This window comes from Microcaecilia unicolor, chromosome 7 (assembly GCF_901765095.1).
Source record: "Microcaecilia unicolor chromosome 7, aMicUni1.1, whole genome shotgun sequence".
NCBI classification, from domain to species: domain Eukaryota; kingdom Metazoa; phylum Chordata; class Amphibia; order Gymnophiona; family Siphonopidae; genus Microcaecilia; species Microcaecilia unicolor.
The window spans coordinates 217,168,819-217,191,545 of record NC_044037.1 but is presented as its reverse complement, the minus strand read 5'-3'; the positions used below and the strand labels follow the sequence as shown (position 1 = coordinate 217,191,545).

General features: G+C 45.5%; 1 protein-coding gene across 4 annotated transcripts in view; it reads right to left on the bottom strand.

Annotated features, from left to right (window-relative positions):
* ZNF385B (zinc finger protein 385B) overlaps window positions 1–22,727 on the bottom strand; it is a 451,618-nt gene that overhangs the window by 124,482 nt on the left and 304,409 nt on the right. The gene's annotated exons all lie outside the window — the stretch shown is intronic.

Below are 22,727 nucleotides of genomic sequence, written 5' to 3'. Positions count from 1 at the left end.
AGAATGATTAAATATTTTAACACCCACCAGACAGGTCTTAACAAAGATCCATTATAAACCATAAAATTGTACTGCTTTGTCACCCTCCTGTCTCCATGCATATCTCCCTGTCCCACATCCACCCGACTCTTCCTGTCTCTCACCTATCCACCCCCATCCTGTTAGACTGTCATTGAAATGCTTTGATGTTTCACTTATATATACTGTCATCTACCAACATTTGCTTATTTCCGATCTGACGAAGAAGGGCAACCTTCGAAAGCTAATCAAGAAATGTATTAAGTTATGTCCAATAAAAATGGTATCATCTTATTTTCTTTTCCATGTTTTATTTCTATTGATTGCCCTAGATATGAAACAAAACAGGGTGCACATGAAAGAGGTCTTTGTTATTTAGGCTGATTCCATTCTCTGTTGAAAAAATTGTTAATAGTGCTGCTCTACAAAGACTAAAAACAGAACACCAACGGTTGTTCCAATAATGGGTAGAAAGTCAAAGTAAAAGATGACTGTGTCTAAAACCAAATCAGTATCGCTATTAGGGGCAGATGATCAATTTCCCATGCTATTCCGAAACAGTGCCGTAAAAATATTGCCCGAACAGCACGGGGAATTGATTCCCCAATGATCAAAGCTAATAACATGCAAATTTAGGTGCTGATCATTGGGGGACTTCTGTGGGAGGATTGTGCCTGGGCAGGTGCTCAAGGCACAATCCTTCCACAGAAAAGGTTTGACAGGTCCGGGCTTAAAAAATAACAACAACCCAGACCTGTCAAACCTAAAGCCCAAGCCCTTGAACACAAGGACCTGGAGGTCTGGTGGATCCGCAGACCCCTCATCCTCCCAGCATGTAACCCCCCCCCCTTTATATGGAAGTTAAGCCCTACCCAGTGCATCCCAGCGTGCACCAGGCAGGGCAGGGCGCCACCATTTTTAGGTGGTGCCCAGAGGATCGAGGGTCCAAGTTAAATTAGGTGTGATGGATTTTAAAATATTGCATGGAATAAGTTACATAGAAAGTTTCAAGTTTCAAATCAAGTTTCAAGTTTATTACAGGTTTACTACCCCGCCCATCGCTAGCTACATCTAGGCGGCTTACAAACTAAAATAGAAAAATCAGGGAGGTAATAATAGAGTACAGACGCAAAAGGGGCAGGGAGTGAACTACAATATTAATAGGATAACGGGGGAAGGAAGAGAGGAGAGGTACACTGCATTCAGATCCATTTCTGGAAAAATGTGCATGGCAGCTCTAACCAAAAGCATCCCGGAAAAAAAATGTTTTCAGATTTGTTTTATGATTCAACATTTTTATTGATGATACATGTTATCACATCAACAGCCGGGGGCACACACAGTGTTGCCCCAGGACATCCAATCCAACAATACCATTACAACATCCAACATCCATCATCAAACATTTTATTAATTCCTCCCATTCTCCCTCCCACCCATCCTACAGCTCTTCCACCCGGACCTTATGTTCTTATGGTCCCGGTGGAATCTCTCCCTTCTTCCCCTTCAATGGTTACTGCTACTTATAAACCCCCCCGCTTGCCCATCCCTTCACCCATCCCGACCCCTTTTCTTTGTTAACACAGGGTGTGACACCTTTACTTGCTCATCCAAATTATAATAAAGAGAAACGAACTTAAACAACAGATCTAAGGCCCTTATGGTCTTTAAACCAGTGTATATGCATCCGCCTGTGCCCCCTCCACACTATAATATGAGGGGAAGATCTGCTTATCACTTGCCTTCTTGAACCTCTTATTCATGGTCAGCCCCTTCCTCCCCCAAACCACATGTTCAATGTGCAATGTAATGTAATGTCAATATTAATAGTTTAATAAATAACTCCTTCCTCTAGGTGTCAAGGTCTCCCACATTGGTTCCCATTGTGCTCTGAACCTCTGTCCCGGTGTACTATCTATCTCTCGGATACCGCACCGGTCAATTCGCATTTGCTTAAGCATTTGACCCCTCCATATCTGCAGGGGAGGTTCTTCCGCATCTCTCCAGAACTGCAAAATCGAGTTAATGCCATAATATATTCCAATGCACAAGAACGCTTTGAGTCCCACCGGAGGAGTTGTTGTATATCTAAAGTTATTGAATAATATTAGTGGATCTCTAATAAAAGTGCAGTTCCACATCCTATCTATCTCCTGCCCCACCCTTGACCAAAATCTTTTAACATGCTTACAGCTCCAGAACATATGCCCCAGTGAGGCCATCTCAAAGTTACATTTCGGACAATTTCCGTGTTCCGCAAATCCAGCCCTAAATGCCCTGTTCGGGGATATATGGGTTCTTAGGAGCCATCTGTACAGTCTCTCCCGTTGTGGTATTGACAATCTTTGTCTGTACAATGATTTCAAGTACGTTTTACAGACCTCGGGAGAAATCATATGTTCTAAGTCACTTGACCATTTTTCTGCTAACCCCTTATAATCTAGTTCAGCCGTTGAATCTTTAAGCTGTTGATGGTGGAACTTCAAAGGAACAGCAAGCTGAGCTCCTAATGTGAAATCCTCTGAAAGGACTTCTACTACATCCTCCGTTAAATCTTTCCAATCTAGAGAGGCTAAATAGTGTTTTAGTTGATAGTATGCAAAGTGGTTATTTCCCGAGATCTTATACTTTTGTTGAAGCTCTGGGTAAGAGTATATCTTCCCTTCATCTGTCACTATATGCGCTAAGTACATTATTCCCTGTTTTTCCCATTTACGGAATATTCCACCCCCCTGGCCCGGTATAAAGGCCGGATTATTGCAAATCGACAACCAAGGTGTTACCCGGGCCGAGAAATGGCGTCTCCTACATGTCCACCTCCAGGTCTCCCTGAGAGCTCGCAACAGTGGATGTATTTTGAATGCACCCGGAGGTAAAGCAACTCCGGTATGTAGTAATGCACTAAAATGTATCCCGGGGAACCTGGAGACCTCCACAGAAGTCACAGAGAAGTCCGAAGTCCCCCAGTACCAGTCGTTTATGTGTCTCATTGAACAGGCAACCATCAGGAACTTAATATTTAAAAGACCCATTCCTCCCGCGTCCCGTGGTGTTGTAAGTTGCTCATATGTCAATTTGGGTTTCCTCCCTTGCCAAAGGTACCCCTGTATTATTTTAATGAGTAATCTATCGTCCCTAGATTTTAAAAAGAGGGGTAGCTGTTGAAATATATAAAGCCATTTGGGAGCAATCATCATATTGAAAAGCGCAATTCGTCCCCAAATTGTTAATGGTAAGTCTCGCCACATAGTCAGTTTACATTTAGTCATATCTATGAGGGGACCTACATTATCCTTATATAGTGAGGCATAATTATTAGAAATCATTACCCCTAGGTATTTCAGTTTAAAGCCTACCCATGTGATGGGAAACTTCCCTTGCCATTGCGCTTTGATAGTCTCGTCAAGGGCCATCGCTCCCGATTTATCATAGTTCAGGGAAAACCCCGACAGATTACCATATTCCCGAATCACCTCCAATGCAGTTTTTAATGAGCGTTGGGGGTCAGTGAGTAACATAAGAATGTCATCCGCGTAGGCTAAAACTTTCACCTCTTGATCTCCCAGTCTCACTCCGCTTATCCCAGTGTCCGAATTTAGCGTCCTAAGCAGTGGTTCCAGTGTCAAGTCAAATAGCAGAGGTGAAAGGGGACAACCCTGACGAGTTCCCCTTTCCACAGAAAATCTTGTCGTTATCCCGCCATTAACCACTACCTGTGCATTCATATCATTGTAAAGGGCCTGTATTGCTCGTATAATCCCAGTGGGCAATTTTATCCACTCTAATAACTCAAATAGGAAGTCCCAGCTGACCCTATCGAATGCCTTAGCGGCATCTAAACTAACCACCATCCCGGGGATTTGCTGGTGCCTACACTGGGCCATAGACATCAATGTTCTCCGAACGTGCAATACCGACTGTCTCCCTGGTATAAACCCTACTTGTGCTGGCCCAATGATTTTAGGGAGGTATATTTTAAGGCGCTCAGTCAGAATCTTTGCCAATAGCTTAATGTCTACATTGATTAGTGAGATAGGTCTGTATGACTCTGGTTCTTCTGCAGTTTTCCCGGGTTTTAGTAATAAGGATATACATGCGGTGTTCTCATGCAGTGGGAACTTCCCCTCTGAGATAACCGCCTGATGGTATGCGTATAGAGGGCCCAGGAGGGAGAGCTCCAAAATTTTATAGAACTCACCGGAGTAACCATCCATCCCAGGTGCTGAATGGGATTTTAGTCCCTTAATCGCACTTTGCAACTCCTTCAGCTGTATCGGAGAGTCTAACAAAGCCATCTCTTCCTCTCCCATTTGTGGCATATCAGCTTTCCTTAAGAACTCTCTTATTTCGGGTCTCCCTTTTAAGTGGTCCTTCTTATATAAATGCATAAAGTGCTCTTGTAAAGTGCTCTGTATATCTTCTAGCTTATTGGTAATACCCCCCCTTTTATCTCGAATTACTGGGATCGTCCGGTTTCCGCCCCTCTTCTTAACCATCCTTGCTAAAAGTCCGCCGGCCCTATTACCAAACCTATTAAACTTATATTTTTGGAAGGTCTGATTTCTCATTTGATTCTCATGTAACATGGAATTGATGGAGGCTTGTATAGCTAAGTATCTGTCTTTATTAGTTCCCGTTGGCTGCGCCAAATATCGGCGCCTTGCCCCCGTTAGCCGCCTGTTCAAACTAATTAGACTACGTGTGGACCTTTTCCTCCTAGCCGCAACATATGCAATCAGGTCTCCCCGTAGGACGGCCTTCCCCGTGCACCAGAATAATTGAGGGTTAAATTGGTGGGCTTTATTGAAATGTGTGTACTCATCCCATCGGGCCTTTAAAAATTTTTGAAATGATTTGTCATTAGCTAAATAACTCGGGAATCTCCAACGTCTAGACGTTACCGAGTTGTATGCACCATCTAATTCTATCCATACGGGGCTATGATCAGAGATCAGTATCTCTTCCATTTTGGAATTGGATAACCTGAGGAAACAGTGTCTCTGATACGAAAATATAATCTATCCTTCCCCATGTTCCATGGGCCCTCGATCTGTGGGAATACTCCCTAGCCTCTGGGTGCAAGTTCCTCCATGCATCTATCACAGAGAGAGAATGTCCAAATTCTTTTAGCACTCTCCCTTCTTTGTGTCCTACACGCGCAAGCCCTCTCACCCCTGTACAATCTAATCCGGGGTCCAACAAGCAATTCATATCTCCCACCACAATCAAATCTTTATCCTGATATGGTGTCATCTGCCTCAGCAAATTAGGGAAGAATGACCTCTCTGGTGGCGTGGGGGCATACACATTCAATATATATAATTCCCTCCCTTGTAACCACAATTTAACCAAAAGATACCGCCCCGCAGAATCTTGCAACTCCTTTTTAACTGAGTAGGCCAAACGTTTATGAAAACATATCGCTACCCCACCCTTTCTTCCCTCCGCTGAGGCATAGAGCACCTGCCCAACCCAACTTTGTTGGAGCTTGTCATGTTCTAAATCTGATAGCTTTGTTTCCTGCATACATACAATATCAGCATTTAAATATTTTAAATGTTTTAAAATCTTTTTTCTCTTACATGGGGATGTTATACCCCCAACATTCCATGATATTAATTTACAATGTGGTACAGACGGTATTGTGATATCCACTCTAGGTTTATTTTATATCGTTTGGCAGCTGGGTCCCAGCCCCTCCCCAGTCGCCTCATTAAGTGTACTATCACTCCATCATCTGTGTCGGCCTCCCTGGAGTACATGATAAGTAAGTTCCAATTTACGTCTCTCCTGTCCAATGTTATCCTCTCTATTAAACTTTCTCTTTTTTCCTCTGAGTGCTTTATCTGGTGTCCCTGTGCGTTACTTCCCTTCCGTTGTCTCTGTGTATCCTCCCCCCCTCCCTTTGCCCCTCCCATCGTGATTGAACCAGGGGCGTATCTGCGTGGGGCCTCAGGGGCCCGGGCCCCCGCAGATTTTGCCCTGGACCCCCCTACCGCCATCAACTCTCCCCCGCTGCCGTTCTTACTTTTGCTGGCGGGGGACCCCAACCCCCGCCAGCCGAGGTGTGCTTCCACCTGCCGCTGCCGTAAAAACATCTTCTTCAGCCGGCGGGGGACCCCAAACCCCCGCCAGCCGCCCCGCGGTGTTTGAAATTCATCTTCGGCCTCCGTGGCCGTGCTGCTGTGATAGGCGCTGTTGAAATCCACTTCGGAGTCTGACGTCGTTGTACGTTGTACGTGCTGCGACGTCAGACTCCGAAGTGGATTTCAACAGCGCCTATCACAGCAGCACGGCCACGGAGGCCGAAGATGAATTTCAAACACCGCGGGGCGGCTGGCGGGGGTTTGGGGTCCCCCGCCGGCTGAAGAAGATGTTTTTACGGCAGCGGCAGGTGGAAGCACACCTCGGCTGGCGGGGGTTGGGGTCCCCCGCCAGCAAAAGTAAGAACGGCAGCGGGGGAGGGTTGGCGGCGGGAGGGGGGTGGAGAGAGTCACATTGGTGGCGGTGGGGGCTCGGCGGTGGGGGGGGCGGCGCTAAAATGTCCCTACCGCCGGAGTCCAGATACGCCCCTGGATTGAACCTGTGTGAACTTCTATCACCTACATGAAGCCCCTAACGTAACCTTTCCCCCCTTTGTTTTATATCAATTCCTCCCCCCCACTATGTTCCTTCTATTGTGCGTGTTAGAATCTGGTTTCTGGATCACACTTAAATCTCATATTGCAATAACTCAATCCAACAGTTCAACCCAGAATATATCAAACAGTGTAACTTTCAACCGGAATAATAACATTAAGAGGCACATCCACGAAGCACTCCAAAGAGGCCATACACCAGAGGTTCCCCTGGAACAATATGAGGTAAAGTGCCCCGCGGATGAGCCCGTAAATCTTAGGTAGTGACATCACATCTACATTTACCAGTCCTCAAATCTCTTCTCCAAGTGGTTTATTGCCATGATACAGGCTCCCCTGGACCACAGTTACTCTTATGGATCTGGCTCTTTTAATTTTACATCCACGAACTGCTGGGCTTCTTGAACCTTCTGAAATGAATGCCATTGGTTCCCATGCTGTATCTTCAAAGTGGCTGGATATATCAACATAAATCTCTTGTTTTTATTGGCTAATGCTGCACATATTGGATGAAATCGCCTCCGTTGCTCCTGGACTCCAGCTGAGTAATCTTGAAAAATTTTTATCGGAGTCCCCTCATATGTAAGGGAATTTCGTCTTGTTCTGAAGCCACGGAGAATCTCCTCTTTATGCAGATAATTGTGCACTTTAATAATAACAATCCTGGGCCGCTGCATATCCTGTTGCCAGCGTCCCAGTCTATGTGCTCTCTCTATGCATAGTTCTCCGTAACTATCAGATAAAGCCAGCTCTTTTTTCAGCCACTGTTCTAAAAGGGGCCCCAGAGACCTCTCTGGAACCTTCCCTGCAGTCCAACAAGTTTCAAGTTGCACCTACGTGATCGGTTTTCCATGTCCTCTATCTTGTCCTGGTGCAACTTTAACTGCTCCTGTAGACGTGCTATTTCTTGTAGGTGCTGTGATCTTAAATCCTCTACTGCCGAAATCCGTTCCTCAGCATCATCCACTCTCTTCTCTGTGTCTGCCATTGAAGATTCCATATTTTTCATCTGGCCCGCCAGTAAATCAAACCTTGGGCTAAGAGCCGCGCTCACCGCAGCGGTAATCTGGGCTAGTTGCTTTTCAGTAAATTCTCCCACACCAGCTTGTTTCTGCTCAGCCATTTTCTGACTAGCTTTAGGTGGAGATATCTTCTCCTTGTCAAACTTTGTTCCCCTGCGTGTGGTTCCAGAGGGCATATGCTTCAAATATTGCTCCATGCAAAAGTCGGAGAAGCCCTCCGCCACCTCCTGCCCAGGCTGCGAGTGTAATTATAAGCAGCAATCCGAGAATCCAAAAGTCTGGGCCCGCGTAGGCCGCTGGCGCACTTCGTAAATTATGCGGGCTTCCCCTGAAATCCGTTTGTGCACTACGGGGCCAAAGCTGTAACAGTCCGTAAGTGCCAGCAAAGCTCTCCGCAGTCTTCTGGATGCCTGCAATCTGTCTCTTTCTCTCCTGTATTGATATTCAGGTAAGTCACTCTCTTTAAGTTACCAGCCACCAGTGCGTATTTAACTCAGCGGTTCAGGGCCCCGACCTCCCAAGGCCACGTCCGCCCAGCAATCATTTGCCACCATTCCGGTCGTCAATGCTTTACCATCCCCGGGCGGGTCACACTGTCTTTTGGTTTACTCTTCTCTTATCCCTTCATATGTCCGGAGCACGATTCTCCCTCGACTCGCTACGTCCTCCTCTAAATATTACCTTCTCCAATTTGCTCACTTGCCGCCATGCAGCGTGCGATTCCCGCCTCCGGCCGCCATTTTGCTTTGTGGGGTGCGCCTTCCTTTTATATTTTAAGTTTCTCGCTGCTGCCATCAATTTCAAGACGCTGCCCCATGTGCGGTAAGTATCCCCCTGTCTTCCACTGGCCTGCAAGGAGTCGCTGGAACGGGTCTGGTCCGTCAACTCGGAGCTTCATAATGTGGTGCGACAGAGCTCACGGCAGCGCTGCCATTTTGCTGCCCGGCTCCACCGGAAGTCCCTTCAGATTTGTTTTAAAATACTGAAGCTTTGTATAAGCAGTGTGGGAGTTTATTCCAGCTGTTTGGGCCTTGGACTGAAAAGATAGTCGATCGAGTATGTTCATTGAAGATGGAACTGTCAAAAGAGACTGAGCTGTCAATTGTAGGGGTCTCACAGGAACATAAGGAGTCAGGAATTGAGAGAGATATTGAGGTTCTACCCTCACCATGAACAGCCCATTGTAAATCAACAAGGTCTTCTGCATTTTTCTTTCTTCCCCTTATTTTTGGAATGGCCTCCCCTCTGTTATTAGAGGAGAACCTTCATTTGCGAAATTTAAGACACTTTTAAAAACACATTTCTTCTGCCTCGCCTTTGGTCATGACCCCGTCACAGCTTGGCAATGAGCATGACATCCTGCATTCACGGTCCCAGTGATGTTGCTTGGTATGAATGGCCTCTTGGTATGTGTGATCCTATTCTATTAAAATATGGCATACTTTTCTTTTATACTTTTTATGTTATTTTAGTATATGTAAACCGCTGTATATCAAGTTTTAATAAACTATAAACTAGTTAAAATAAAGCATATTATAAACTAATAGTTGAGTATCACCGATAAAATCTAAACATAAACAACGGTGAACAAGTGCATCAAAGCATATCAGACAAGATATTTCCTATGGAACATAAGGTAACATATATTTAAGACCCTGGTCTCCAACTGGAACACATAGCAACTGTGTTAAGAGATATCTTGTCAGATATGCTTTGATGCACTTGCTCACCATTGTTTATGTTCAGATTTTATCGGTGATACTCAACTATTAGTTTATAATATGCTTTATTTTAAATAGAGGACATTATGTCAAATGTTGTTAGGATTAGATAATATTTAATAATTGGTTTGTGTTTTATATATATATATAATTTGTTGTATATATATTTTGTACAAGTTTTAGCTTATGTTTGTCAACACGGAACTTTGTTTTTATGCAGGCCAGGTAGCCGAAACACAGGCCCGTGTCAAGTCATGTATTGCTTTGATTGAAGTTTTACAGCACCATTCATTGGCTGTGTGGTTTCATTGTCATCTTCACTGTGTTTGCTTGCTATTCAAACTGGTGTGCAAGGATTGTTTCTTCTCTGTTTCTATTTATAAGCAAACATGGAATATGTAGATATGTAAGACAATAAGAGGAGTAAGAAAATAAGGGGACTAATTTAAAGAAAGTTGCACATGAAGTCAGAGAGGTGCTTAAATATTAACTCAGCAAGGGTAGGAGTGAATAAACCATGTTCTGCTACAGTATGTGTAGCCCGTGTCACTCCTTGTGTATGCGTGTGAGACTAACAAGTTAGTTACTTCTTCCATTAAAAGCCTGGTTGAAAAGCCAAGCTTTCACCTGCTTCCTGAAGTAGAGATAGTCTTGTGTTAAGCGAAGCCTTTCAGGGAATGCATTCCAAAGTGTGGGGGCTACTCCGGAGAAGGCTCGCTTGTGGGTTTCACATTGTGTAATGTCCTTGGAGGTGTGTAGAGAGCGATCCTGTTATTCAGTTACTCAGAGCCATTTCCTTTAAGGGCCTTGAAGATCAGACATAGAGTTTTAAATTTAACCCGGTATTGTACCGGTAGCCAGTGAAGTTTTTGCAAAAATGGTGTGATGTGGTCATGTCGCTTACAACCTTCTATGTTGTATCAGGCTCTAATTGAACTTTTTTTCTCTGTAATTTCTACTCTATATTAGTTTATATATTTGCTGATTAATAATATTGTAAATTATCTGAACAACTGGTTCATTTTTTAATTTATTGTAACCTGCAGTGAACTTTGTCAGTGTTTATGGGCTATAAGTCCTGTGTAACGTAACATTATCTCTGCCCACTGCTGCACTCAAAGGTGATTCAAAGACATCATAAGCATCATACGTGCAGAAAAAAGCTCCTGCTTTATATGCAAAATATTGAAAAATGTCTGCATCCAAGCCAAATATCTAATCAATTACCTTGCCAACTAGGCTTCCAATAGTTTCAAGTATTCTAGTTCAGTATGGTACTGGCTAGCCTATATTTCTAGAATTATCCATGTAAATTCATATTCAAAGCTAGGGTGTTCCTTCAGGCATGGCTGAACTGAGTTCATGTCATGTAACTTATGTAGCAACCTTCCATACTGATGACTTAACATGCCATCTCAACCATAACTCACTGTATACCAAAACACCTTACTAATGAAAGAATCTAGCCATTTCAGAAGAGTGAACCCCTAAAGGCAGCTTCTTTTTATCACAATTATCATGCAGTATAAATTACTGGTGTGGGTACCCCAACTGTGGTATGTGAGAAGCACAGTGGAGCAGAAGCTCAGAATAAGGGAAGGATAAAAACAAGCCCCTTTGAAACTTTAGTGAACCCCAGGACATAGAAGAAATGGTAAAACAAAACAAAAGCAACCCCCCCCCCCCCAAAAAAAAGAAACAAATACAAAAATGCAGGCTTTTCTGGAATGTATGAAGTTCTCTCCAAGGAACAGCATGGCTCTGAATGGTAGACAGGTAGCTCTGGAAAAGAGAGAGCAGGAAGGAGTTATGGAAAGAGGAGAGAGGCTTTTGGGAACTGTAATGCTGAACCCAGCTTTTGGCAGGTGAGGGGGACATGATGAGTCATCAGCTGCCCCGATCACCAAGGAGAGAGAGGCAGGGCTGCTAAGAGGGGATCAAGGGGGAAGATCACATGGGCCTGGCCTCCAAGGAGGGCCCAGTGCTGGCCATAGAAAAGCTGTTTTTCAGATGATGCTACAGCCAGTCTGATAGCCTTGCCCACTCAGATCCAGTGTCTTTTCCTCCCTTCCAACCGCTCCCCCCACCCAGTCCTCTGCTTGCCTCGGAGTCATCAAAAGAGACTGTTCTGCTGGCCATGGGTCCTTCTTCCTGCCACATTCTACCTATGCAGAAATAGGAAGTTACTTCACAGGATTTACTTTTGACTGATGGTGCAGTGGGGGGGGGGGGGGGGGGGGGGGCAGCGGCAAGACCCTTAAGGTTGTTTGCCCCAGGCCTGGCTTTGTCTCTTGGGAGCCCTGGAGAAGGGTGTGGCTAAAAACTCTTGTACACCAACCAATATATCCCGGGGGAGGGGGGGGGAGATTAAGCCAGCAAGCAGCATTAGACATTCCCTAATCGAGAAGCAGAGGGAGCACTTCTGTAGTGAAAGGGGTGGATGACTAAAGTAGAAGTTTTTTGTCTGGCAACCTTTGTTTCCTCAGTAGTGCTCTTCTGGGGTGTCTGATGTCCTAATGTTCCAGAATGGTTAGGTATTACTTGCAAGTCCCTCTGACAGCTGGGTGAGGGAGCTTGTGTAAACCTAGGATCTAGTGGAAACCTCAGAAACCCCCTAGACAGTCCAACAGAGTCAGGCTGTAGACAGTAGAAGTATTTAGGAGTGCAGCTGTAACCCAGAGATGGCTCTTGTAGAAAGGGGTGGGAGACGCTAGTGGAAACCCCATCAAACCCTTAGGCAGTCCAGCGGAGCCAGGTTGTAGACAGCAAAAGCACTGGTGAGAGAAAAAAGTGTTACGTTTGCATCTGGGGCACACTATACAGAGTCAATATTAAAGGCACCCTGGGGCATTATGGTGATGCAAATTGGAGTGGTGAAAAAGGGCGCCATTCCTATGTATGCTTGATATGAAAGGTTGGAGGGAAGACACTCCTGATACTCCTCTATGCATTTTATATTTAAACAGACGTGAAAAAGGAACGCAGTACTTGGGGGTTTGGGGCCTTAAACAGAATTAGCAATCTTGGGAGTGGTTCAGGACAGGAGTAACTGTGAAGAGGCTTTCCCATCTGTAAGCTAGTTGCAGAGTGGGGAAGGGAAGAGAGAATAGCTTTTCTGCAAACAAGGGAGAAAGCAAGCCTGTACTGAACTGTGTGAGGGGAATTAAGCGAGTGCACAGAAAAGATGTATAATGTATCCCTGCAATTAGTAAAGAATGATATGTGAGAAACATGTAATAATGTCTTAAAGTTAAAAAAAAGGAGATATGTGTAAAATGTTTCTTGAAGTGGGAAGCCTGAATAAAAGGTCTGTTTCTTATGAAGTCTCAGGTATGAAGTTATTGAATGTGCTTTAAGGTAGCAGCCCAGTTAGAGGCAGGATAGGCAGTTGATAGCCCAAAGAAGGAGAAGCTGCTGATACTGAGATGCCAGGATTGAAGGGGGTCTGTCCATTAATAGCAATGAGGCTAAGAGGTATCTCCTTTGCTGAACCAAAAAAGGGGAAGTGTCCCAGTTATTTTGGAATGCTAAAAGGCCAACGCTGTGCATACCACTACAGGGGTGGCACCAGGGGCGTATCTGAACTGCGGCGGTAGGGGGGGCCCGGGCCAGAGTGAGGGGGCACATTATAGCCCCCCCCCCCGCCGCCGCCGCCATTGCCGATCCCCCTCCCCCCAGCTGCTGCCATTGCCAATCTCCCCCCGCCGTTGCTGTCGCCTACCTTCGCTGGCGGGGGACCCCAACCCCCGCCAGCCGAGGTCCGCGTCCTCCTGCCGCTGCTGGCTGCCTGTAAAAGAATTCCGTCAGCTGGCGGGGGACCCCCAACCCCCGCCAGCCAAGCCGAGGTCCTTTCATTTCTTCCACTAAAGCTGGCGCCGAAAGTTTCTTCTGAGTCTGACGTTGCTGCACGTTGTACATGCTGGACGTCAGACTCAGAAACAGAATGAAGCTCAATCTGTTTCTGAGTCTGACGTCCTGCACGTACAACGTGCAGCGACGTCAGACTCAGAAGAAACTTTCGGCGCCAGCTTTAGTGGAAGAAATGAAAGGACCTCGGCTTGGCTGGCGGGGGTTGGGGGTCCCCCGCCAGCTGACGGAATTCTTTTACAGGCAGCCGGCAGCGGCAGGAGGACGCGGACCTCGGCTGGCGGGGGTTGGGGTCCCCCGCCAGCGAAGGTAGGCGACAGCAACGGCGGGGGGAGGGTTGGCAGCAGTAGGGGGGTCCAGGGCGAAATCTGCGGGGGCCCAGGCCCCTGAGGCCCCATGCAGATACGCCCCTGGGTGGCACACAGGTCACAGGTAGCAAATACAAGTCAAACAGTTGCAATATATATCTATGATCACCGTACAAACACAGTTTATTGCCTATCGTCATACAAATACAAATTATAAACTAAACAGTAACTCTTAAGTAGATGGAAGGCTATGCTTCAGACCAGTTCAGCATTAGAGGCTGCTGTGATGGCCTGTGCCATTTTAGTGGTGTTTGGTCTGCACAGTCCTCATCTTTCTCATCATTCCCACCAGGTCTGGGATTACTGTGCAGTGTTTCCCCACCAAGTCCTAGACAAAGAAGTGGAGATGTAGTTATGAAGGCATGTTATAGCTTGATGCTGTGCAGAGAGGTCTGGAATACTAAGAAAGTTACTGGGGGGGGGGGGCCCTTTTACTAAAGGGTTGGCGCATGGCAAAAGACTTGCCACGTGCCAATCTGTAACTACAGCTGGGCTACCGCAGATGCCGGTAGTACTTTCCATCCCCAGCGTGCGCCACTTCCAGCACTACAAAACCTAACCATCTTGTCTCTCACAATGACCAATCTGGGTCACTTGGAAGTACTGAGCAGACCCTAATGGGGAGAATTCTTTCCTGCTCCCCACATCTACCTAGCTAATGAACCTGCCCTCCAAAAAATTATTCAGATCTTTTGTAAAACCATATCTTGACCACATCAAAACATAAATTTGTTTGAAAGCTGCTATCAGTTATTTTCATGGAATATTCCCTAGTCCTAGTACTATTTCAAATGGCAAACAACTATTCCCTTATTAATCTGCTACATGTTACTCATAAGAACCAGAGAAGCCATGATGCAAGCCCAGCATCCTGTCTCCAACATGGTCAGTTCAGGTCACAAGTACTACTACTACTACTACTACTAGCATTTATATAGCGCTACCAGACGCACGCAGTGCTGAACATTACCCAGCAGATCCCTGAAAGTAGACCAATTTTTCATAGTTCATTTCCAGGAATAAGAAATGGCTCTCCAAGTCTGCCTGGCTAATAATTGTATATATATTATTCCTCCAGGCACTTGCCCCAACCTTTATGTTGAATCCCACTAGGTTAGCTACCCTGACTACATTCTCTGGCAACAGATTCCATTTACAATTTAATACACCTCTATTACACTCCCTCAGTCATCTCTTCAAGCTGAAGAGCTGTATATAGTTTAACATTTCTCCATATCCTTAATCATTTTTGTTGCCCTTCTCTGCACCTTTTCCAATTCTACTAAATCTCATGGTGGATTTTGTGCAACTGAGAAATATGTCAGAAGGGCAAAACCATAATCATTTGAGGAATATGTTTTTTTAACTGTAATATTTATTGCAATGGTAGAACATAAAATACAAACAGAACATTACAATTCAAACAGTACCATATTACAGACAAACCTCTGAAAGCAATCCAGTTAGTTAATGAAAATCCCAGCATGTACTATAGTACTTTCATTAACTAAACACAGACAAATTACTCCACACGCCACCATATATATGAAGATGCTCCCCCCTCCCCCCAATTTTCCATGTTCACAAATATGAATTGGGTGTATATTAAATATTCCAAAGAACAAATGAAATCAGGATAGCAAATCCCCACATTACTAGAACATTTGTTCGATATCTATTGCAGAGCTCAGGATGTTCATTCAGCGACCACACTTCACTTATTCTCATAATCCTGCCCCTTTCCCTTCACTTCAAGAGTTATTTTATCAAAAATGCGAAGCTCTGTAATGGCTGACTTCCATTCACCTAATGTAGGGCCCTCAGCTCCCCTCCAATGCCTGGCTATGCCCATTTTGGTAGCCAAAATTAGTTGTGCTATCCCCCTGCGGAATCCACTCCTCTGGAGAAACTTGGGGTATTGGCCCCAATAAGCATGACTGTTTATTATCCCTCCAGTCCTCACCTGTCCGTTTCCTGATGGCTGCCCAGACAGACCTCCAATAAGTTTAGATAACAGGGCACTCCCACCACATATGTTCCAACATTCCCCACTGCCCACACAGCCTCCAGCAGTTACCTGTCCTCTCCCTTCAAGCCTTCCCTCTCTATCTGGTGTCCAGTATGTCCTGTGAAGAATCTGAAATTGCAATTGGTTATATTTGGTGGTAACAGTACTTTTAAGGCATACCAGTACATCGGCTTCCAATTCTCAAATTCCAGATGAAAGCCCACCCAGTTGGACCATTTCTCCTCTGCCACCCCTCGAGGACTGCGGTACAGGGGGGAAAGCTCCGATAAATATGGGTTAAAAGCTCCTTCTAGGCCCATCTTTAAACAATACTACATGTATCTGGATCAGATCTCTGTGCAAATTAACTTTAGCATTGGACCCCAAAAGAGAGTTCCATCCCTGAAAGAACCGGTAGAAGTGGATTCTTACTTCCAACAAGTCTTGAAGAATTAATTGTGAGATCAAAACCCCCTGAGAAAAAAGGTCTTTACAGGAAATAAATCCTACTGCTTCCAATCTCTGACACAAAAAAGAAAAATAAGGTATTGACCATGGGTGGTAATCCTTCAGAAGACTAAACGGATGAACTTTGCCTCCCATCCCACATCCCACCCTCACCTGCCTCCATACATCCATTAATTGAACAAAGAATTGATGTCTCAAGGGGTCCTTATTTCCACCAGGCCCTTCTCTGATCCCCTGAGTTCAAGTATAGAATAATGTTGCATTACATCTCCAACAGAACTCAACGCACCAAAGAAGCCTCAAAGTGAAATTCCTGCATGGCCTTTAAAATAGCAGCTTGATAGTATCTTTTAAGTTGGGGAGCTCCACTCCATCCTGCTCCTTAGGACACAATAGTTTGGTCCACCCTAGGCCTACGCTTGGCTCAAATAAAGGACCCCAACATCCTATCCCAGTGCTTAAACTGTTTATTTGGGATTTTAATCGGCAGCTGGGCAAATAGAAATAAAAATGTAGGTAAAAAAATCATAATTCGCACCGCAGTAACCCTGCCCCACCAGGTTAACCAAAGTGGACTCCATGAATCCAGGTCACTCTGAATTTGGCATGTAAACCTCACATAATTCAACTGAAACAATCCAGAGCATTTATTAGAAAGAACAATCCCCCAAATAACAGAATCCTTTATTTGCTACCTTAAAGGGGAAATGAGAGAATTCCAAGACCTCCATATTGAACAGCAGAGTCTCTGTTTTGTCAATGTTAGTCTTGAAGCTCGAGATCTTACCAAAGCGCTCAAGTTCATCCACTAGGTGAAGCAGGGACCAGACTGGGTCAGCTATAGAAATAAACGTATCAGCTGCATACAGGAGAATTTTATGGGGATCTCCACTAACTACAATAGGCACAATCAGTGAAGCATTCCTGATACGGGCTGCAAAGGGTTCAACAGCTATAGTGAAAAGCAGAGGGGACATAGGGCAACCCTGCCTGGTGCCCCTCTGAAGAGAAAACTCCTCAGAACAAATACCATTCACTAAGATGGCACTCTTGGGCTCCATATATAGTGAGCACACCCAAGTGCCATAGGTGCCCCCTAAACCCATATACTCCATCACGGCAAACAGGTAGGACCACTCTACCGATCAATTCTGCCGGACAGCCAAACATATCTGCCCTGATTATCACTTTCTGAGCAGTGCTCTATGAAGGGAACATGCTTGGCGAACAAAATGGCAACCCTTAGATTTAAAGCCTCCAGATGAGTAATAAACCTTGTTCTAGTGCACCCCTTGGAGTTGATGCATTTCAACCAAGGTCAATTTTTAACTCTTGAAGGAATGCAATATCAACCTTTAAATCTTTGAAATGCTTCAATATCCTCTTACATTTGGTAGGGTGGTTCACCCTACCCCCCCTACATTCCAAGTAGAAAATTTAATCCCCTCCACTGCAATATCTACTCATTGGAATCAAACATCCATCACCCTTACTCACTCCCCCATACACACATACACACACACACACACACACACACACCTCCATTAGTTCCCTCCTGCCTATGCTAGCCAATGTGTCCACCCCTCCAGACAGTTTCTACTCCACCTAAGCCCCCACCAGACCACCCATTTGCCACCCCTCCACCACTCTACCCACACCCTCCCTTCCCCAACCCCTCCCCCCAAGAGGGCATCCCCCAACCCCTCCACCACCTCCCAAGACCTTCCCCTCCTCCCACCTCTCCCTCACATTCATTCTCCAGTACTACACTCCATAAGCATAAGCCACTGCAATCATACTAATCAACACACTCTGCTTTGTACCCATCTGACTCCTGAACTTCTCTTCCAATGCTCCGGTAGATAGAGCCGTTCAACAGGCCATTACATCCCCAAACAAGTAACACCTGGGGACTCAGTCTCCAGAAAGATTCAGTAACAGCAATCGCCTGAACTACCTTCACTCTATCAAAGGGTTAGGCAGATATTTCTGTGTCTCTGCATGCTGAGGACCACCAGCCTCCTCTTGGTCACTTTCACTGTTGACTTGGGTCTCAGACTCTACAGACAACTCCGATTCCCCTCCACTTCTCCAGTTACCACTCTGGGACACAGCAGGGGAGTCCGCCTCTGATAAGTCAAGGATTTGGCCTTTTTGTACCAGCAGAGTAGATGTCTTTCTCTTCCACATGGTCAGACCAGGGCTCCTACCCTTCATTGCAGGGGAAGGGTCAGAGGAAGCACCCCTGATCCTCTCTGCATCTCTGCGGGGAACTCCATTTTGCTTATGAGTATAATCCAATGAATGGAGTGGAGCAGTAGCCTAGTGGTTAGTGCAGCAGACTTTGATCCTGAGGAACTGGGTTTGATTTCCACTGCACTCCTTGTGACTCTGGCAAGTCACTTAACCCTCCACTGCCCCAGATACAAATAAGTACCTGTATATAGTACATAAACCACTTTGAATGTAGTTGCAAAAACCACAGAAAGGCGGTATATCAAGTCCCTTCTCTTTCGAAAATGCCCCTGCTAGGCAAGTATGGAATCTTATAAAATATGATTACAAATCCTGCAGAAAGCATGTCTAAAGTGTGCATGCATGTACATATTTTATAAAACATACATGTATCTCCATCTAAGCTCCACCCAAAACCTGTCCCAGGTCATGTAAAAATACATGCATTCCTGTTATCTTGAGTAATTTTACATAGTGGTAATTTTATAAATGGCATGCTTCCCGTCGCGGGGACGATCAAAGTTCACGGGGGCATGTTGGCACCGTAGCGAAGGCAGGACTGGGGCGTGATTAAGAGATGGGCGTCCTTGGCCGATAATGGAAAAAAGAAGGGCGTCCCTGACGAGCATTTGGTCGACTTTACTTGGTCCATTTTTTTTCACGACCAAGCCTCAAAAAGGTGCCCAAACTGACCAGATGACCACTGGAGGGAATTGGGGATGACCTCCCCTTACTCCCCCAGTAGTCACCAACCCCCTCCCACCCTAAAAAAAAATTAAATCTTTTTGCCAGCCTCAAATGTCATACCCAGCTCCATGACAGCAGTATGCAGGTCCCTGGAGCAGTTTTAGTGGGTGCAGTGCACTTCAGGCAGGCGGACCCAGGCCCATCCCCCCCTACCTGTTACACTTGTGCTGGTAAATGTGAGCCCTTCAAAACCCATCTGAAACCCACTGTACCCACATGTAGGTGCCCCCCTTCACCCCTTAGGGCTATGGTAGTGGTGTACAGTTGTGGGGAGTGGGTTTTGGGGGGTTTGGGGGGCTCTGCACCTGGGAGCAATTTTTGAAGTCCACTGCAGTGCCCCCTAGGGTGCCCAGTTGGTGTCCTGGCATGTGAGGGGGACCAGTGCAGTATGAATGCTGGCTCCTCCCGTGACCAAATGAGTTGGATTTGGATGTTTTTGAGATGGGTATCCTCGGTTTCCATTATCGCCGAGAACCGGGGACGACCATCTCTAAGGTTGACCATCTCTAACGTCGACCTAAATGTTGAGATTTGGGCGTCTCCGACTGTATTATCGAAATGAAAGATGGATGCCCATCTTGTTTCGATAATACAGGTTTCCCCGCCCCTTCGCCGAGACGCCCTTAGAGATGGTCATCCCCGTTCGATTAAGCCCCTCTATGTGTCCTTACAAAATAGGCTTGAAATAGGCATGTTTGAGACTTCTCACTCAGGGGCCATTTTACTAAGCTGCATAAGCGTCTACGCGCACCCAATGTGCGCCAAAATGGAGTTACTGCTCAACTACCATGTGGCTCTTGCAGTAATTTCATTTTTGGTGCATGTCCGATACGTGCGTCTGAAAAATATTTTTTATTTTCAGACGCGTGTAACGGAGGCGTGCCAAGTGGCATTTGATGCGCGTAGGTCATTACCGTCCAGATTCTTTAGCACTAGGTCAATGACTGGTAGTAAGGTCTCAGACCCAAAATGGACGCACGTCAATTTCGATTTTGTCACACATCCATTTTCGGCAAAAAAGGCTTCACATGCACACTGAAAAATGGATTGGCACAAGCCCAAAACCCGTGCCTACACTACCGCAAGCCATTTTTCGGCGTACCTTAGTAAAAGGACCCCTCAGGCACCTTGATATAAAATTCGGCTCTTGGGGGTCCTTTTAGTAAGCTGCAGTTAAAGGTGGCCTTAGCCTGCCCATATGGGGGTATTTCTCATGCACTAAGGCCATTTTTAGTGCAGCCATAAAAATGCCTTTTTTTTCTATTTCTGGAGTCCAAATCATATTCTATCATAAGCAGCTCTAAGTAGTGCAACTCAAGCCCAGTGACGAACTGAGTGCTTAATTCTCAAAGTGAAACACCTGAGGCTTGAGTTGCACTACTGGGGTCTGTCAGAAGTATATTAGAGCTACTTATGATAGAATGTAATTTGGATTCCAGCATTTTTTACATAGAAATATGATGGCAGATAAAGGCCACATGGCCCATCCAGTGTGCCCATCCGCTGTAATCCCTAATTCTTCCTTTTCCTATGCGATCCCACATGCTTACCCCATGCCTTTTAAAATTTTGGAACAGTCCTCGACTCCACAACCTCCACCGGGAGGCCATTCCATGCCTCTATCACCCTTTCTGTGAAATAATACTTCCTTAGGTTACTCCTAAGCAGTGGCGTTCCGAGGGGCGCTGACACCCGGGGCGGATCGCCAATGTGCCCCACCCCCTCGGGTGCAGTGACCCCCCCCCTCCCCCCGTGCAGCGTGACTCCCCCCCCCCGGCGAAGGGAACCCCCCCCACCCTGGTGAAAGAACCCCCCCCCCCCGGGTGCACGCCGCTGGGGGGGTGCTGCGCGCCGGTCAGCGTCGTTCGTTTCCATGCTCCTTCTTCCCCGGAACAGGTTCCTGTTCCGGGGCAGAGGAAGCATGGAAACGAACGACGTTGACCAGCACGCAGCACCCCCCCCCAGCGGCGTGCACCCGTGGCGGACCACCCCCACTGCCCCCCCACCTTGGTACGCCACTGCTCCTAAGCCTATTCCCTCTTAACTTTGTCATATGCCCCCTCATTCCAGAGCTCTCCTTCATTTGAAAAAGGCTCTCTTCCTGTACTTAAATGCATTTGTATATCATTTGTTAAAAATCATTACTGGAGTTGGGAAGAGAGTGTTGCCTGACGAGTGAAAGTTTTTTCTATTTCTTGCATTAAAGGCCATTCACTAATGTTGCCATTAGCACATAGCCACTTTTTAAAATTACTGTGTGAGCACGTGCTGCCACCCATTTTGTAGGTAGTTAGGGCTCCCATGTTATCCATGCGCTAACCAGTTAGTGTGTGGTAATGTAGATGTGCAAACTGGTTAGAGCAGGACCACTCAAAAAAAAAAAAAAGGAAAATGTTTTAGCGCCTGCACAGTTTGAAGTTACCGTATGACACCTGAACGCGCCCCGCAGTACTCTTTTTATCTGTTAGGCGCGCGTTAGCCGCTAACGCAGACTGATTTTTAGACAGAGGGACTTATGAACAATTAGAAAAGACCCAAGGGGATAAGAAAACATGAATCACAGAGTAAAACAACTTAAATGTAATTCTTTGTGAGATGGAAAGCCAATACTGAGCTTGTGGCTAGGAAGCATCACGGTCAGATCTATTGCAACCATTAATGATGTGTACATTTATATTTTGGTCCAATTACAATGCCCTTAAAGCTACTGAAGTTAAGCCATGATTAGAATGCAAGGAGCATGAATCGCATTTAGTTAGATGGTGAATGCTTCCTTGGCATACCATGCACAGGTATATACAGGAAAGAGGAAAAGGTTTAAATTCACGGATAACTTAACATTATGGGATGGAACTCATATCATATGAGGAAAGGCTAAAGAGCTTAGGGCTCTTCAGCTTGGATAAGAGACGGCTGAGGGAAGATTTGATTAAAGTCTACAAAATCCTGAGTGGTGTAGGACAGGTAAAAGTGAATCGAATTTCCACTCTTTCAAAAAGTACAAAAGTTGGGGGACACTCAATCAGATTACATGGAAGTACTTTTAAAACAAATAGGAGGAAATATTTTTTCACTCAAAGAGTAGTTAACCTCTGGAACTCATTGCTGGAAGTGTGGCAACAGTGGTTAACATATCTGGGTTTAAAAAAGGTTTGGATAAGTTCCTGGAGGAAAAGGCCATAGTTTGCTATTGAGATGGACATGTTCCTCCATAGTCTGCTATTGAGATGGACAAGGGGGAAGCCACTACTTGCCCAGGGATTGGTAGCATGGAATGTTGCTACTATTTGGGTTTCTGCCAGGTACTTGTGACCTGGATTGGCCACTATTGGAAGCAGGATACTGGGCTAGATGGACCACTGGTCTCACCCAGTATGGCTATTCTTATAGGCCTTATTCAGCAAGACTCCACCTATTTTGCACATAATTGAAAAAGGTTTTATAAATACAGCCCTCTATCTCAAACCTGACTAATTAGATATACTTTTTATGGTGAATGAGCATCAAAAGGTACAACTCTGTACAACAGAAACCACTAGTGGAATGCTTTCTACAAAAGAAGTTATTTTTCTAACACAGTACAAATAATTTATCTACACCTAATGCAATTTAGTATCTAAATATTGGCCACTACC